At 37.1% G+C, this 18747-nt stretch overlaps 1 protein-coding gene and 1 non-coding gene across 3 annotated transcripts in view; one reads left to right on the top strand and one right to left on the bottom strand.

Annotated features, from left to right (window-relative positions):
• The window catches only part of LOC149084916 (gamma-aminobutyric acid receptor subunit beta-like), a 93998-nt gene that overhangs the window by 49246 nt on the left and 26005 nt on the right, over positions 1 to 18747 (top strand). The gene's annotated exons all lie outside the window — the stretch shown is intronic.
• On the bottom strand, positions 5150 to 5223 carry TRNAT-GGU (transfer RNA threonine (anticodon GGU)). Its single transcript has one exon. It is a non-coding gene; the product is annotated as a tRNA-Thr (tRNA).

The following is an 18747-nucleotide window of genomic DNA, read 5'->3' as shown; positions in this document are numbered from 1 at the left end:
TGGTTTATCCGGCCCTGGTTCCGTCGCCCCCTTCTTCAATGTTTTTTCTTTTCATCGCCCCCCCCCCAACTCAAGCTAATCCATGGGAACCTATACTAAACCCCAAGCTTCTACGCCTCCTCCACCCCAGATCTTTGAATCGCTCCTCAAGGAGCGATATTGCCCATTTTGGGAAACACTGGTATAACCCTAAATAAATCCGCGTGTGCCGCGCAGGTGGCATGAGCTTACCTTGCCCACGAACCTTCAACCCCAAGAGCAGGGGGGTGGCTCATAAAAATGACGTCCGGTTAAAATGTTCGAGTGTAAGTGTGTAACTGTGTTACGGACAATCATTTCTAGCCAGGTACGGCCTCAAATTATCACTTTGCCTAGGGGCCCTTGATGCTAATAAAACGGTCCTGCTGTGGAGATAGTAATGGGCTAGGCCAGTCAGTGACCAAAAGAGTGACCTAAAGAGATTGCAAGCACATAAGTGGGCAAAAGAGTGACTTGGAGCATGAGTAAGCACGTGAATGAACAAAAGAGTGACCTGCAGAGCGACGGGACAGGTCAGTGAGTGACCTAGAGCATGTGCAAGAATGTGAATGACCAAGAGAATGACCTAGAGCATGTGCAAACGTGTAATTGATCAAAAGAGTGTGACCTATAAATCCAGGAACCATGTCGTTGAGCGACCAAAAGAGTGACCTAAAGCTTGTGCAAGTGTGTGATTGAGCGAAACAGTGTGCCGGCATGTGAATGACTAAAAGAGTGACCAACACACATGTACTTGCAGGAGGTAGGGAGAGGCCAAGCGGGTTATAGTGCAAGGTGGCGAATTCGAGGAGGAGAGAAGTCGAGAAAATTAGACTAGAATGGGAGAAGGGCGGCAAAATTCGTGTTGCCCGCAGGCGGCAAAACCATAGATGCGCCTCTGTATACAGACTACTCAAACTCCGAAAGAATAATAAGGGGTTTTAAAATTTAAATGACTTTAAAAAGGAAAAGAATAATGCCCTTGAGTGTTTTGTTTAGTGGGAAATGATCGATCGTTTGCCTCACGAAATTAAAAAAAAATGAGTCACTCTAGTTGCGGCGCTTAAGTATATTTAAATTTTTGATTTTTTAAGATTCTGTTGAAAAAGGGAGGTGAGACGCGCTCTAGTTTATTTTACTCATTTTATTCTCCTGAAATATTTGCCAGAATTTCCCTGTGAAGAGAAACGGTGTTGGTAATTACAGATGACGTGAAATTTTCTGAACGCTTCTCAACAGGGGCGGTTTCAACGAGGGTGCAAAGGGTGCGGTGCACCCGAGTGGCAAGTTGTAAGGGGCGGCAGCTTAGGCTTAGTTAGAGACACCAATTTTTTTTTTAAATCTCCAATACTAAAAATTCACATAAGCAGAGGCAAATTTATGGTTTAGCTGAATAATTTTTTTGTGGGCTATATAAATTTTTCTGCGTCTCTCATCATTGTCTAATTTTATTGACCACTTATTTCTTAAATTTGCCGGGCTATAGAACGTTCAGCCTGTAAACGTGCCTGGCTCCCAGATTTCTAGGTCAAGTTTTGGTAACTCAACATGATGATACACTGTTTTTGTCGCTCACTGGCTTCACATTCTTTTTGGTCACTCACATGCTTGCTAACACTTCTATTAATATTGCATTTAAAAATATGCATTTTTTTGAGAAATGGCTTTCTAGAGCCGCATTCACATTTGACTATAATTGGAAGTTTTAGCACAAAGGACCTACATAAAAAGTTAGTTTTCCTATTTTTTTTATGCGTACGATCCCTTAGGACATTTAATTTAGGACACTTTGAGTAACTGTACATCATTTAAGTTGTCTCCTACCTATTAACATGGTAAAAAACTTTCTTTTGTTGAAATATTTTATTAACAATATTATTTATCTATTGATTTATTTCAAATTTTATACCACATATATTTGATTGTATATGACATCCTATATCAGTACAAAATTTTACACACATTACTCTTACTATATTTATTCATAACGCAGAGTTTCCATGTGATTTGTATACTGCTTATGCATTGGATTTCGATTTTACCTCTATCTTAGAATGTAGAGCGAATATGACAAAACCAATGCCAGATTCGGAATCAGCGCCTTGAAATAATTCTAAAATCACTGAATATCACTGATACGTCTTTGAAAATGATTTACTATATTTGTTTATAACTCACAATTTCAATGGTGTTTGTATGCTGCCTATGCATTACTACTGAAATTTAATTTTCACTTTATCTCAAAAACTAGACGTGATGGAATATTTTAATTATTTTTTCAGTGATTATCATCCAAAAACTATAAAAAAACCACCAATTATTTTTAAGAAAGCTTTTTCACCGCAGACCTGTGAAAAAAAAATTCCCGTATCTTGTCCTAATATAACTGAAATATTCTAGAATGGTTTGTATATGGAGTACGTTTTTAGAAGCTGTCGATCGATCGAGTTCAGTGATAGGCATGATATGATCGGGATATGAATGAAATGTGTTTCGCTCGGTAATGGATGATGCATTTTTAAAACATCCCTCCGCATCATAATGTTTCATTCAGCAAGCTCTTCAAACACGGACTCTGGTGCAAAAAGTTTTTGGCTCGCATCAAACGCTAGCAGCCAAACGATCGCTTCCCCAATATATACACCGCCTTAAGAAACAGGAAATGACGCACATTGCCTGTGACGGATAAAGTGCTGAAACGCAGTACAAATGTGAATTTATGCTCACAGAAATATTCCGAACGACTGTCTTTTATAAGAAATATACTAAAATTTTCTCAGCAGCAACTTTTTGAGAGAGAAAGAAAATCTTCTCTAAGGTTTCTCTTCATCTGAAAGTTAGAAGCCAGATATATTCTTTTTCGATGGGCCTTCTTATTTCTTATTTTCACTCCTCCAGTGTTGTAGAATTCACAAAAACGTCGGGAGGGATTTTAAACCTATTCATCAGAGTTAGGTCTGCAGTGAAACAGTTTTCAGAATAGCATCCTATAGGTACGGAGAATGATTTTTACTATTTCGTCGAGATAGGATCGCAAAATATTGTTAATAGCTCGATGAAACTTAAAAAAAAAGAATACAATAGAATCTCTCGATAACGGACACCCATGAGACCAAAAAATTTGTCCGCTAACAGGGAGTGTCTGATTATGGTGAGATACGATATGCGGTGGAGCCTCGTTTATTCGACTTTCACATTTATACGACGCTTGGTTTTTTTCGTGATTACTTCCTATACATTTTAATGTATGTTACCGTTAGAGTGATACACCGGTGTGGTTATGCATATAACGACCAATTGTCTTGATGAAGAAAGTTTGATTAAATTCCTCTACATTTTTCACTTTTACCGGCGGTTATGCATAATTCCCAAATAAAGTTGAAAAATCTGATGAATTATTGAAAAAATTATAATCTTTCTTCTCTTCATTAAACCAATTAATTATTCTTACCCGTACATGATACGTGCACTACACATATTTTGCAATAAAAATTAAATTGAATTAAAATAACTGTGAAGAAGATAAAACAATTCACAACTACATTATTAGTATTGTAATGTTGACTTTCTTCACACGTTTTTTATCGACAAACAAAACAAACGAATTCACCAGCCATTCGAATTCACCATCTTGGACCATTAGTTATGTTCAGCTAATTAAGTGATTGATAAATTCTCCGTTTATGAGGAAAAATGACTAAAATTGAGTTTGGAAAAAATTAGAGTTTGCCTGCTTTTACTGTCCGCTAAACGCAATGCATTAAAATGCCCTATTCCACGGGACCTTGGATCACAATAGTCCGTTTACGGTAAGAGTCCGTTGTGGGGAGGTTCTCCCCACTCTATTTGACAACACATGAGGTTACTCACGAACTGTACACGTGGAACCTCAGGGGCTTTTTCCTGAAAATTATGTCGTGTATGTAAAATTCATTTCAAAAAGCATCCCATAACTTTGAAATGACGTAACTTGAAATATTGATATATAGACAAAGAGATGAAAGGAGTCGTTCATTTAAGGGAAGGTCGAATTTCAAATGCATCGATTTGTGAAATTAATTTGCAACTTTGACTAAAGGATGGCACCACTTTAAAGTTATATTGTCAAACATTGGTCAAAATCATATCGCGATTCAATGATGTATTGAAAACAAAAGGCTAAATTTCTCCTGAACCAGAACACCGCTATCATTCATTATAGCCTCTTTCCAAAGGTGGTACAATGGACAAGTATTTAGTGAATTTGACATATTGTAGCTAGAAGGGTATTTGAGGGATTAGAGATAAAAAGTTTTGGTGACAATTCGATTTTTAACTTCGCTAATCTTTCAGTGCTGTAGCGCGCGAAAGGTATATCTGGTTTAGAAGTACTGTAGTAGTACATGTTGCTCACGAGTAAATCCAGATACTTCCATAAAATTGAAATCACCTTATAGGATTTTTTCTATTCTTTCGAAATATGTGCTCAGATTGCGTGCAGATTCTCGAAAAACTCCGAGAATTTGCGTTTTTTCAGACTTTTGATACATTTTTTTCAAAAACGTTCATCTACCATCGCTCAGAAATGGTTCAACATAGGACAGAGTTGGTAGGATGCTTCATGTTTCATATTTGTCCTCGTCTATCACCCCCTTTCGTTTGGCAGAATAGGTCACGTTCACCCTGTATAGAATTAATTACTAGTTTTTTTTTCTTTTCTTGATACGGTATATGCTTTTATATGGGGTTGCTGTATTTTGTTTATATTTGGCATCCATATTTTTATGGAAATCTTCTTTCAGGCACCTCGTTGAACAATTTTCCTGTTGTGGCCTTTATGTTTGAATTCGTATTTGCATTAGAGCCAAAATCATATTCAAGTTGGTAAACCAATGCATTTCAAAGTCCAAGCATACCCATCAAACGCACATTACTGGTTCCCTTCTTCTATCTATCACTGCTTCTAAGTTATGTTATTTCAAAGTTAGGAAACCCATTCTGAAACACCCAGTATCTCAACTGTTAAATGTAGACGCAGCAATATACAACCATAAATTTATGTGCCATGGGGGAATTTATGAATTAAAATTAACGAGGAAATAGTTATTTTCCGGATATTATGCTGAGGTGTGCTCGGAAAGAAAAGTCATCACGTCTCCGCCGGGATTCGAACCCAGGTCCTCTTGCATACCGGGCAAGCATGCTACCATCTACACCACTGGAGACACATGAATCTGCCTTCCTAATTTCACGCACTGTGTCGTGAGGCGCTGAAGTAGAGGCATTAGTAGCCTCTCTTAACTTCAGGAAATGGCCCCCGGGTGGGACGGTTTTAGAGAGATATAGATGGCTTTTTTCTCAGCCAGAGATATCAAGGAAACTGTTTCCTTGATATCTCCGGCTGAGAAAAAAGCCATCTATATCTCTCTAAAATTAACGAGTTATGCAATTATATACTAGCATTAGATATTTTGAAAGAGTTTTTCTACAAAAAATTGAAAGCTACTCAGTATGATATACATGAATGTGTGCAAGCTATTGAACGGCTAACTTAAATAATTTAACGTTAATTTGATTAAAATAATCGCTAATTTAATTGATTAACTAATGCGAGTGAGAGTGATAAAAGAAGGAAGAAGCACTTTTTGGAAATGAATTTTTTTGCTCTCCGATTTTTTTTCACGAGGTTTTCAAATTTTCCTAGCCTTCTTGATGAACTACTTCTTCTGTAGACAAACTGGAAGTAGCAACTTTAATTGAATTGAAATTTCGAAAAATGCTCATCTCCAAAAATTAAAATTTTTCACGAGACACCAGAAAACTGAGATTTTTGTTGAAAAACTCAACTAAAATTTGAGCAGTTTTTTTTTTTATAAAATTACCGACAACTGTGTTAATTTTAGAAAGCAACTGCTCAAATAAGTCAAGGGGTTTAAACAACAACAACATAAATTCAGTTTTTTGTGTCTCGAGAAATTTTGATTTTATATATAATATTTTCATATATTTTTATATAATTTTTTTATATAAATTTTTATATATTAAAAGATTTTATATATAATAAAATATAAAAGCCTTTTTCGAAATTTAAAATTTATATATTTTTAGACACTTCGAATAATACTGTCCTTCACACCTCTAAGATTGAAACAATGTTCTTCTATGGTCTTCAACCTTTCAGACATCGCTGGCCAAATTTAGGTTTTCACGATGTCCGCGGGCCACCAAGTCTCACCGTGGTATTCTCGGTTATTAAACAAGGTTCCCCAAATTTTATTGAACACTTTTATTTACTCTGAATTTATTTCTTTCATTAAATTTAAATTTTTATCTATTTTCAAATACTTTTCTTTCATTAATTAATTAATTCTTTTTAATCAATCAAGCATTTTTTCATTAAATCTGAAATTTGTCCCGGTAATTCAAAGTTTTTTTCTAATTAATTTTAAATTTTCATTAATTATGAAATTATTTTCATATTTCTAATAAAATATTCATTTTTTTACAAATTTTAACGATTCTGAAATTACTCTTGACAATTCTGGAATTGTTTCTATATCAGTAGTTCTGCAATTATTTCTTTCAGTAACTCTGTAACTATTTTTTCATTAATTATAAATTTTTATCAATTATGAAATTAGTTTTTTTAAGGTAATTTATTTCATTAAGGTGTTTTTAAAAATTTTTCTAAATTTTGTAATCATGTATACCACCACATGCCGCTGTGGTGGTCGAGTGGTTATAGTGACGGACTCGCGATTCGAGGATCCGGGTTCGAACCCCACAGTGGTGGTCAGCTGAAGTTGGTTTTCTGTGGTTCCCAACTTCAAGGCGCAAATGCGAGCCGATCTCCCCTTTAAAAAGTCTCGCCACAGAGAGCAACAGTCCTACAACGAAAAATCATTCAATCATAACACTTCACTCATAGTTTGAAAAACTGGTGGCAGATGGCAGCACTACACATAACAAGCATTACAGGGAAACAAAAAATCTTCACGTCAGGTTTCACTACACGTACACGCACATTCCCGCATGTACCGATTCGTTGGGGGTTCCGCGGGGGGTTGTGGGCGGGGTGCATGTGTGGTGTAGCAGTAGTAGGTAGGGTAAAAAAGGGCTCGGGATCCATGATGTTCTTAAGTCAGCCACCTCGTTGGGCAATTTGCCTGTTGTGGTGTTGTATTTGTATACCTTTTGAATGCTGAATTTGGTCTCTCGAAATATGTAGCCTATATGAAATCATAGGCCTCAAAAACTGTTTTGGCTCAGGGATCCCCGAAATCGTTGCGACGGACCTTTTAATGTATCAAATGAAATGCATAGCACACATTACTATTGCATCTGGGAAGTATCTCACAAATTTAATTATTGCAGTACAGATTTGCCATGGGCAAGAGCTCTTTGACATTTTCTTTGGAATTTAATTGTTTTTCTATGTAAAGTAGCTGTTTTCTAAATATGCTCGCGGAAAAAAGCCACAGCAAAAATCTCAGAGGGCCACATTTGGCCCACGAGCCATAGGTCTCCAACCTAACAGGGTCTAACATAGGTCTCTCTAACCCTGTTGTAGTTCCAACGACGTATTTTTTCATCGCTTTTTAACATTATTCATATTTCAAACCGAAAACAAGTCTGGATTTCTCTTCTAAATATAATAATACTGTATATAACGGGATATAAAATAATTTCTAGTCTAGTCATATTAGTACGTCCTGTAAATTTATGAGGAATGTTTTTGTACAGCAGATGGTACTATGTTTGGGTCTCGAGTACGCGAAGTACCTGGATATTGTTTGCAGTCTAGTACAATCCCCGTCTAATGTACAATTGAACTCATAGTTATAACCGCTATTTATCGATTACGCTTTCCCAAGAAACTATTATTATTAGCCGACTGCTATTAGAAAGCATTTTCCTAGAATAATCGAAATGAATCATTCGGTAAGTGCTCAGCTCAATAAATTGTGTCTGTAAACAAGAAACAATCGACTCTGATATACTGAAAATAAAAATATACCACTAACGCATTTTTCATATTGATCTGTACTCGTTTTGGTCGTACCGACTGTAATCAAAGGTATTAAAGAATCAGTCGAGATAGATATTTATTCATATGATGAAATACTAACTCTCTTTATATAGTCCCGTGTATACAGGGTGGGTAAAAAGTCCGTAGAAACTTCAAAAATGAATAAAAACAGGAAAAAAACCGAAATGCAAAACTGTTTGTAGGGTTAGCATCGCTAGGAATTTTTTTAGACAGGAAAAAATAACTAAAAAACAGTGGATAGGTGGCGCTGGTACGAGCGACTTTGGTGGAAGTATGCAAATGAGACGGTTATAAGTGTATGTGGACCTGTTTCACTCTGCCGTTTCCTCCAAATCGTTTATTACAGCAGCATGTGGAGCACACTATGTGGAACACAGCATTCTGTTCCTTATTTGTGTATCTTTTCTTTTATTCGTGCACGTCAGCGCCACTTATCGGCTGTTTTTAGGTTTTTTTTCCTGTCTTAAAACAATTCCTGTGACCTAGCGATGCTAATCGTGTAAACCGTTTTTTATTACGATTATTTTTCCGGTTTTTATGAATGTTTAAAGTTTTTACGGACTTTTTCCCACCCTGTACTTGAATATATGTACATGGCAAATACATGGTAAAACAAACCACTGTACATATCTCTTTTCTCAATTTTTTGACGTGTATACTAGGATGGAACGAAAAAGGGTGTTTTTTTCACTTTTTTTGGAAATTGATGTTGCCTTAGTATTCAAAAGATACCTTTCAAGGTTTTAAGACGTTATACCAAAATCTAGGAAAATATTTTAATATCTTGAGGTTCTTCACAGACCCTAAAGGTCGAGCAAAAAGGCTTTTCTAAGTGCACATTATAAAAATCTTTGTCAACATTATATTTATATATATAGAATAAACCCCCTTTTTTTGGGGGGGGCAAAACTATAACCATGTTCCAAATTATAAAAACAAAAAAAAACATAGTTTCACGATATAGGTGTCAGGAGAATGCCTCTATTGCTTCCTCTGTTATCACACTGTAATTAGATTTCACTTTTTTGCAAAATAGTCAACTTTTTTTCAAACGATGGAAGAGTGCTCCTTGATTTTACTCTGGCTTGAATGAAGCCTTCACGACTCTCGGTTGTTGATACAGCAAGAGATGCTTCAGTTACGATTCGTACTCATCGTTCAACTGCTTGTGTGTGACACGGTAAAATTCGGTATAGATGGAAAAGCAGGTTCAGATAATTTCTGTGGGTCCAGTTCCTGATTTTTTGCAATTAGTTCCGAATGGTGCTTAGCAGAAAAGTTTATTTTCGGAACATGGAATGTACGGATTTCTGCTTCTGATAATCCTTCATTTCTAATTTTCAGAATTCTCTTGATTCCTAGTTCTTTGTCCGTACTATTTCCACAAGATATCTCTGATCTGCACTTAAATCACTGTTGCCACTGTCCATTATCGGAAGGTTATTAGAGATTGGTTTACATTTCAGAATAGGTAATCTTTCACAATTTTCCAAACTTTTTCCGATATCACCTTGAAGCCCATGTGGACTGATGGAACATCCATCTAGATGCTTCCCAAGGTGCCTTAGAGGTAACTCATTGAAGTGAAAAAGACAAATAAAGCATTGCATGGGCATATTTCATTCTAGATTAATCTGATAACACCATTTTTATAACCAGCATTGGTAACAGTTCCGTCGCATCGATTCTTTCGTATCAAAATCTTGCTTCAAAACGTATAGGATTGATGACTTTATATCCCTTGCTCTACTGTTTTTTGGAGTTGTGTGGCTGAGATAAATTGACCAGGGTTCCTGCAGTATGGTTATCTGTTCTTCAGATATGGTTCTTCTATGGAAAGAATCACCTTCTTTGACATTAGCTAAGGTTTTGTCGAGTATCAAAATATATTCCTCGCACATTTTGTTCTAGGAATTTTATCTTGCAAAAAAACTCTCTGTGGTGCTCTTTCACGCCTTATTTTCATCCAGTCTATTGTCATATTTGGCTTCTCTTTCGTCAATAACCCAACATCTTCCAGCACAGCATTCGCAATAATTGCAGCTGATCGATCAGACGCACCAGTTCTATCACAAGCAATAGCAACATTTGGTAATTTAGTTCCCATCTGTGGGGATGATAGTAGAACTTCAAAAGCAAATGAAGTACTTGCTTCGGCACTGATTGATGGATCGGTTTCAGGTACTGGTAGATGGAAATGCTAACTTCAACGGTGAACTGTGTTTTTGCTCATATAGATCACTTTCCACAGAATCGTTGGATATAGATGAGTTTTCAGATATCGATGAACTCGTTTCCGCCGTTTCTTCTTGAGATGACTTCAAACGGGATACCATTTTCATTTTCCTTTGTTCATTGTTTTTAAATTTCTTCGTTGTTAGGACATCTACTCGACCAATGGCCATCTTGCGTGTACTTCTTTGATATTGCAAGAAATCTCGCTCTAAATTTGGGATCTTTCTCAACTTGTCACACTTAAAGTCTTCAAAATAACATTTGCATGCTGCAATGTCGAACAATTTCCGTGCTTCGCACTGAAAAGATTCCAAGTTCAACTTGAAAGTTTGAGAATCTTTCCTTGCTTTCATATTTTTCTGAAGATTCTTAATATTTACAGTAAAAGTCTTTGAAATTTTTGCATATCCGTTGGTGAGAAACCGTAGGAATTGAAACAGTTTTCCAAATATTTTCTATCTTTGGCACGATAATTTCAAGCATGTCTGCAATAGCTGGATCTTTTCTTGATTGTTGTGCCTTCATATTCAGTAAATAAAGCATAACATCGCCATAGGTGGGCAAGACCCGAGAATCCAACTCGTTAGGATTTCCTAAAGTGTCACAATAAAAGCTTCTGGTCGTCATTTTGACTGTTAAACACCCTCTCAGTTAAGGGGTAAGATTGCAGATGAATACTGAAAACAAGGGGAAAAACATCCAGTTCACTTAACGAATCACGTGTTCTGGGGAATAGGAAAGCCTCCTCCGCGGTGCCATCTTACAGAATTCCAGACGTGTGTAAACTTCAGGTGCGATGAGGAACCTCAAGAAGTATGAATTTTGGGGGAAAAAATTAGAAACGGCATTTCTTCACATAAAGGCATATTTTAAATTCTATTACAATAGCAATTTCGAATTTTTTTTTTTTCGTTCCACCCTAGTGTATACGTCTTTTAAATCATTTAACGATACTGGGTGCATTGTCAATTGTGTAACGAAATAATTTAAACGCTCGTATCTCAAGAAGTGTTCAGTATATATCAGTGCTTTTGATGTCTGCGAGTAGATCTCATTAAGGCAAATACAATGGCATCCCTCTGGTTTTTATACTTTTTCTAGTCTAGGCACCAGACTCGCGGAACATTTTCGTACCGAAATTGTTTTACTGTCGAGAGTTTCTCAAGGAAAATAAAAATCAATGATGTCGTGTGATAGCCATTTTTGAGACAGATCCAATGATACCCTTCCGATTTTAACACCCTTTCCGGTCTGGGCACCAGACTTGCGGTCCGCTTTCGTGACGAAATCGTTTTACATTATATCTCGAGTGGTTCACAACGCATGTAGACGACATTGGTATTGTCTGTTAGCTATTCCAAAGACCAATCTGGATGCTTTAACAAATTAATTATGTTATTACCTACCACGTGATCCAAGGTACAAAGAACGTATTCACGTCAAATAACTACCCTAATTTTTGTAATATTTTATGAAGTACATCTTTTACTGTCATTTTAGTACAAAATACGGCTATATAGGGCGATTAAAAAAAAACATCCTTAAATTGAAAGGGCATACGATAACATTCCAAAATCACATAGGGACGTAGGTGCGCAAATGCCATCCGAAGCTGCTGCAGGGAGTTGTCGCGTTGTTGTACACACTTTTAAAGTGATCCCGAACTCAGCAAGCATGAACAAGATAAAGACATTAGTGGTCACCCTTACACTGAGACCTCTTATTCTGGCATGTGCCGATTCGTTAGAAATCTCACAGAGGAATGTGTACGAGGTGCATGTACAGTTAATTAGTACTAGCAAGCATGCAGTCCATGCAGGATTTCGAATGAATCGGTACATGTCAGAACGTGTGTTCTGAGTACATGTGTGGCCCCTAACGTATTTATGTTGTCAAAATTACGACTTCATTCTTGCTGAGTTCGGGATTGCTTTAAAACTGTGTGACACAACAACTCCTTGTAGAGGCTCCGGATGGCGTTCACGCTCCTATGTTCCTATATGATTTTGGATTGCTATCGTATACCTTTCAGTTTGGCGATATTTTTTTAAATCACCCTGTATAAGTACAATACTTTTGCATCTAGAAAGAGTTGATTCCTTATCAGTGCCATTTTTTTTGGGGTGCTGCTGAAATTTTTCGTGTTCAGAAGTTTATGAAATTGCACAAAATTAGGGGATTGAAAATAAAGTTCAAGTTAAAACTATTCAACTTTTCTATGCAAGATTTTATCTGTTTGTAAATAATTCAAATCAAGACGAACTGTATATTTTACCCTTAATTAACCATTCTAAGTAATTAAACAAATCCACTATAATTAAATTGCTGTGCTGAGTTTCAATTAAAAATATGCTAGAAACCACCATTTACATTCGTATTCTCTAAAAAAAATTGCTATACGTTTTTGGGGGATGAACCATAGAGGGGGTTAAAGTTATTGCTTTAACTGAAAACAGAATAAGTCTGTGATACTAATAAACCTTTGCTATATTATTATTTGTTGCTGGAAACCACCGTCACAAATTGTAGCTTGTTGTAACCCGGATAGAACCTAAAATAGCGTTTTTAGTTCTCATGCGTGTTTTTTAAATCCGTTGATTCCACCACTTTGTTTCTACTATGAAAAATTTTAGTTAAAATTAATTAGCACCAACAAGAGCAAATGGCAACAGCTGTGTGGAATTTTCGCTATTCAACCTATACGTACATATGTATGTATATGCACCCCGAGTTTCCAAGGCAATTTTTGCACGTACACATTCTCTCTTTTGGCTTCAACTCTTTCAGTTTTTAACTTCTTTTGTTTCTCAGTACTCATTTTTATTTAAAAAAGATATTCGGAATTTGTTCTAGCGATAGACCGTTTAAGTTGCACACGAGGGAATTCTGTTGATTATATTTTTAACAAGATTCTAGTGAAAAATACTTTATGTGTGCTTTGAGATTTCTCACTCAAGATTCTTTGAAAGACAGTATGAGTTTGGAAATAACGTAAATGAGGTAAAATTTACACAATGCTGGAACTTCGCGTCTGGCAAAACATCATTTGAAACTGAATAATTTGTGGGAAAGTTTTCGATGTGTTAATTTAGATGGAAACTGGATATTTTTTTTTGATCGAAAGAAAATAATTTGTAGTGGCATGGATTTTAGACCATTAGGAAAATGATGTTTTGGAAAAATTGAATATGTCTTCACTTTTTCAGCGACAATCCCGACATATCTCGTCACACTTTATCTGCTTTATTTCAGCCACCCCGAAATATCTCGGCTTCTAAAAACACGTTGAAGTTGTTTTTACAGTAAAACATGTTTTCCATTCCCCCCTCCAATAAATCAACTGCCAGCGGGTGGAGTCAGCTCTTGTTCAAGGATATAAATAGGAGAAGGAGTGAGAAAAAAAGAGACTGTGTGTGTTTCCCCCTTTCTTTCAGCACTATAAAGAAATATACGCGCAGTATAAATGAAATGCCTAAAAAGCGTTTAATTAGTGTGTGCTACCACCACTGACTTATGTAGCTGAAACATGGATACTCGCAAGCAAGATGATACAAAGGCTACAGACAACACAAACGAGTATGAAAAGATGCATGCTAGGCATCACCAGAAGAGACAGAAAACGAATCACATGGATAAGAAGCCACACAAAAGTATATGATATCACGGAAAGAATTAAACGTTTGAAATGGAAATGGGCTGGACATATTGCAAGAAGACAGGACAACAGATGGACCACAAGTATTCTAGATTGGTACCCCCGTGGTGTTAAACGTCCGAGTAGGCGTCCAAACGCAAAATGGATCAAGGAGATCCGAAAACTGGCTAGAGTTAACTGAATGGCAAAACCATCAGACAGAATAAAATGAAAAAAAAAATTCGAGAAGAGACCTCCACATCCAGCATTTTGTTGATGATGATGATGGTAAATAATACAAAAATATTTTTTTCAGAAAAAAAGTATTTCTCTTGCTAGAAAGCCCCACACGTTTTGGCAGGTGTTTTCGTATCATAGTGAGAGAAATAAATAAAAGCGATGGGAGGAGTAAATGTTCTTGTTGGGGGAAGCAGTTATTAGCTCGCAATCGGAAAAAAAATAATTCTTCTTGAAAATAGGTGACACTTTATGAAGGTTTTGCAATTTCAAATGTGACAGTTATAATGTTGATATGGAAAATTTTAAAAACCGCTTAAAGGGTTAAAAATGACAGATAAAGAATTATATGGTGTTGTGCAAAAAGAGTGATCAATAATAAAATTTAGTTGATAAAGTACGCTCTGGCAACGACATACACAACATTATTGCATTTGGTCTCCGAAAATTTAACCCGCCCATAGGTAGATACAAAGGAGGGGTTCGCCCCTACCATTCACTGAAAAATTTGTATTATTAGCAGGCGGGTGGGTGAAGGCAGACATCCACTCTCCCCATGATTCGCTCCCCCCCACCCATTCGAGGAATCGAACCTGTATCCGCTCATGAACCTGACCACTACATTTCCTGCGTCTTTTATGTCACTAACTTCAAACACGTTGCACACAATTTTACGCAGTGCCTAGTTTGTACCTATGTTTAGACGAGATGCGTGACTCTGAAATACGACACATCTCTTCCCATTAAAAAATACATTGTTTAAATGAATTTTAACTATAAGAAATTGGTTTTAACACATGATTTTGATGTGGCTGACAGCGCAGCACAAGCTTGAATGACATGGATGGCACGATGGACGACGTGGATGGCACGTCCTTGTGAGGACGGGTCCACGCCGGTCGTTTCCTCGTTGTGCTGTGCGCTTCCGAAATGCTGCCGCGGGTCCTCTCGACGTTTCTCTTCTCCCGTTACTGGGTGCCCCCCCCCCCACTTCGCCGCTGTGGTGGTCGAGTGGTTATAGTGACGGACTCGGGATGCGAGGATCCGGGTTCGAACCCCACAGTGGCGGTCGGTTGAAGTTGGTTTTCTGTGGTTCCCAACTTCAAGGCGCAAATGCGAGCCGATCTCCCCGTTAAAAAGTCTCGCCACAGAGAGCAACAGTCCTACAACGATAAATCATTCAATCATAACACTTCACTCATAGTTAGAAAAACTGATGGCAGATGGCAGCTCTACACATAACAAGCATTACACAGAAACAAAAAAAAACTTTACGTCAGGTTGCACTACACGTACACGCACATTCCCGTATGTACCGATTCATTGGGGGTTCCGGGGGGGGGGGAATGGCTCGGGGATCTATGAGGGTCTTAAGTCAGCCACCTCGTTGGGCAATTTGCCTGTTGTGGCGTTGTACTTGTACTTGTACATATGACGAAAATATAACTAGTAGCAGATTCCCTATTTGAAAAGGAGCTCGACTCGTTTCAGAATCTGCACCAGCAGTTGGTGACGATGTTGCTGTTGATATTTACGAGTGGGAAGGGGGGGGGTATTAAAAAATTAATAATAAGAGAGAGAGAGAGAGAGAGAGAGAAACAAGATTGTGCTTGGGAGACAGAGTAGACCTCCACACCATATCGGCCTTTCCTGAACTACAGTCAGCCCCGCTTAATCGGATAACGGATAAAATCATCTGGAACCAAAATTTCTCCCATAGAGACAATATAAAAAAGTCCCCCCCCCCCCCGCTTTAATCGAATAAGTTCAGAAACTTTTCCCAGCTTAATCGAATATTACGATTCACAAAACTGTTAACACACATCAACCGTATAATGCAGGATGTCCTGTAAGTGATGACGTAGCCTTTATCTCATGAATAGCTTATCGTAGACGAATGATTCTATGTTAAAAACAAATGCTCAAAATGCGTTCAAAAATTACGCTGTAAGCAGTTTTGAGAAAGAAAATCCAGTGTGTCACAAAATTAAAAATCTAAATTTTTATAAGGTATACCAGTCATCTAAATTCCAATTAGAAAAATTGTTACCCTGTTTTGTCTGAGCTCAAAAACAAATTCCGTGTTTTTAACTGCAATATTCACTGAGATATTTGAATTCGAAATGACGGAGAAAAAAATAACAGCAAAAACACTAACGGACAAGGGTTGTTTCCCCTATTTATGCTGCACTTTTTCAACTTTTCACTGCTTTTTGAATTCGAATACCTCAGCAAATATTGCACTTAAAACATAGGGTTTTTAATTGAGCTGAGAAGAGACAGGGTAACAACTTTCTAATCGGAAGTTGGAGGCAGGTGGATTTTATGGAAATTTAGATTTTTTATTTTGTTACACACTGTATTTCCGCTTGCAAAACTAGTACAGGGTGATTTTTGAACATATTTTAACATTTTTTAAATTGAAACCATACTTTTACGACGAACGGTTGATGAGATAAAGGCAGCATCAGCGCTTACAGGACACCCTGTATAATATTTTTATTGGGTAAAATATCTGGAATTATAATGGCAAATATGTTGCCAAGTTAAGACTTCAAAACAAAACCTATATTTAAGAGTCGGTACTGACCTTGAAGACGAATAACGAATGTTAATTTGTCACAATGAAGTTTGGTGCAGTTTAGCTCACTGGTTCCATCTACAGAGAGAATTCTGGATGGGAACACATTAGTTAGGTGCATCGTCGACAAAATACACCTATAGTCTATGCATAATAGTGTAAGATTCACAACATTTAATTATTTTATGCTTAAACCCTGCTAAGCCAGTAGGGGACTAACTTTCACAATGAAAATTTAAAATTTTAGGTATTGTGATTAATGTGATTCAATAAAACATTTTCCATTTGATTCTGATGGCTGATTTGTTCCAGAACCTAATGAGATCCTTCATCAGAATTTTCAATATAAATAATGTAAATAGCAACTGAATTATTCCCACATAATTGAATATCCCGCTCAATCGGATATTCTGTGCTGGAACCGTTGATATTCAAGCGGGGCCAACTGTACTCATTTCTTCGGCAAAAATCCTTTACCCATTCTCTGAAAGACATAACAATGAAGTTTGGTGAAGTTTAGCTCACTGGTTCCTTCTACAGAGAGGATGGGAACACATTAATTGAAACAACGTGGATGAAAACACCTACCGTCAATGCATAATTCAACATCACTTAACAAGTTTCGCAACATTTAACACGCTTAGTGCTTTGTCTATTATTGGTACCCGATGGTAAATCAGTGAGACATAATTACCTGCATTGAAAAGCACCAAATCTGAACCAGTAAAGTAACCTCAGTAGACCTATGGTACGTATTCATTCCGTTCAATTTTGGCACTGACCACAATTGTTTTTGGCGTTTATCAGCAGAAAAGATCTATAGCAAATTTAGTCGAAACAGCAACGTGTATGGCACTTATTATTAAGCATTATTGGTGTAATTTAACACTTTAATCTCATTATTTATGTTTTAAACAATAAATATAAAAATAAACACACATGCAACCAAATTCTGCGCAAAATTGTCATTGCATCATACATGTGTAATAAAACAGATTTTGATTTAACATTTTTTTATCACTTTTTTGTGAAATGTTTTCATCACTTATAAATCTGTCGCTATAGAATATCGATCATGATTTACGAAAAGAAAAAAGTGATGTACAGGGTGTCCTGTAAGTCCTAATTCGGCTTTCATCTCATCAACCGTTCGTCGTACAGGCATGTTTCTAATTCTCAAAATATGTTCCCATTTCGAAAGTGAAAATACAGTGTGTAGTAAAATAAAAAGTTTAAATTTTATACGGTCCCCGTCCTTAAAAGTCCAATTGGAAAGTTGTTGCCCTGTATCTTCTGACGCCAACAGAAAAATTTCATGTTTCTTAGTGCATGAATGAATGGACGTCAGGGGCTCTGCCACCGGACTTATCCGGTTGCTGAGATCTCTTCCAGCCCAACTTCGTGGCAGAGTCTGGAACAAAGTGAGTGCACCTAACAGTTTGAGTGTGTAGCTAGTGTTGTGCTTGATATTTCAGTGCTGCCATCTATACTTCGAATTGTGAGTGAAGTGTAATGATTGAATACTTGTTACATTGTAGGCCTGTTGCGAGACTTTTTAACGGGGAGATCGGCTGTTGTTGGAAACCACAGAAAACCAACTTCAGCCGAGTACCACTGTGGCGCCGAGGGGGGGGGGTTCGAACCCGGATCCTCGCAATGCGAGTCCGTCACTATGACCACTCGACCACCACAGCGGCTGTTTCTTAGTGCAATATTCGCTGAGATATTTGAATTAAAGACGGAGAAAAAGTGGTAAAGAGCAGCATAAATGAGGGAAAGAAGCGTTGTCCGCTAGTTTATCCTGTTCTTTCCCAACTTTCCCCGTTGTTTTGAATTAAAATATCTCAGCGAATATTTCACTTAGATACGTAGATTTTTTTCTTGGCATTGGGAGAGATAGGGCAACAGCTTTCTAATTGAAAAATAGAAGATAGAGGGACCAACAAAAATTTAGATTTTTTTATTTTTTGGCACACTGTATTTTCATTCTCGAAACTGGTACAGATTGAGTCC

Source organism: Pholcus phalangioides, unplaced genomic scaffold (assembly GCF_987345545.1).
Source record: "Pholcus phalangioides strain wild (caught in Gottingen) unplaced genomic scaffold, Ppha-v1.0 ptg000007l_1, whole genome shotgun sequence".
Classification (NCBI taxonomy): domain Eukaryota; kingdom Metazoa; phylum Arthropoda; class Arachnida; order Araneae; family Pholcidae; genus Pholcus; species Pholcus phalangioides.
The sequence above is the reverse complement of the archived record's forward strand: the minus strand, read 5'-3'. Positions and strand labels throughout refer to the sequence as shown.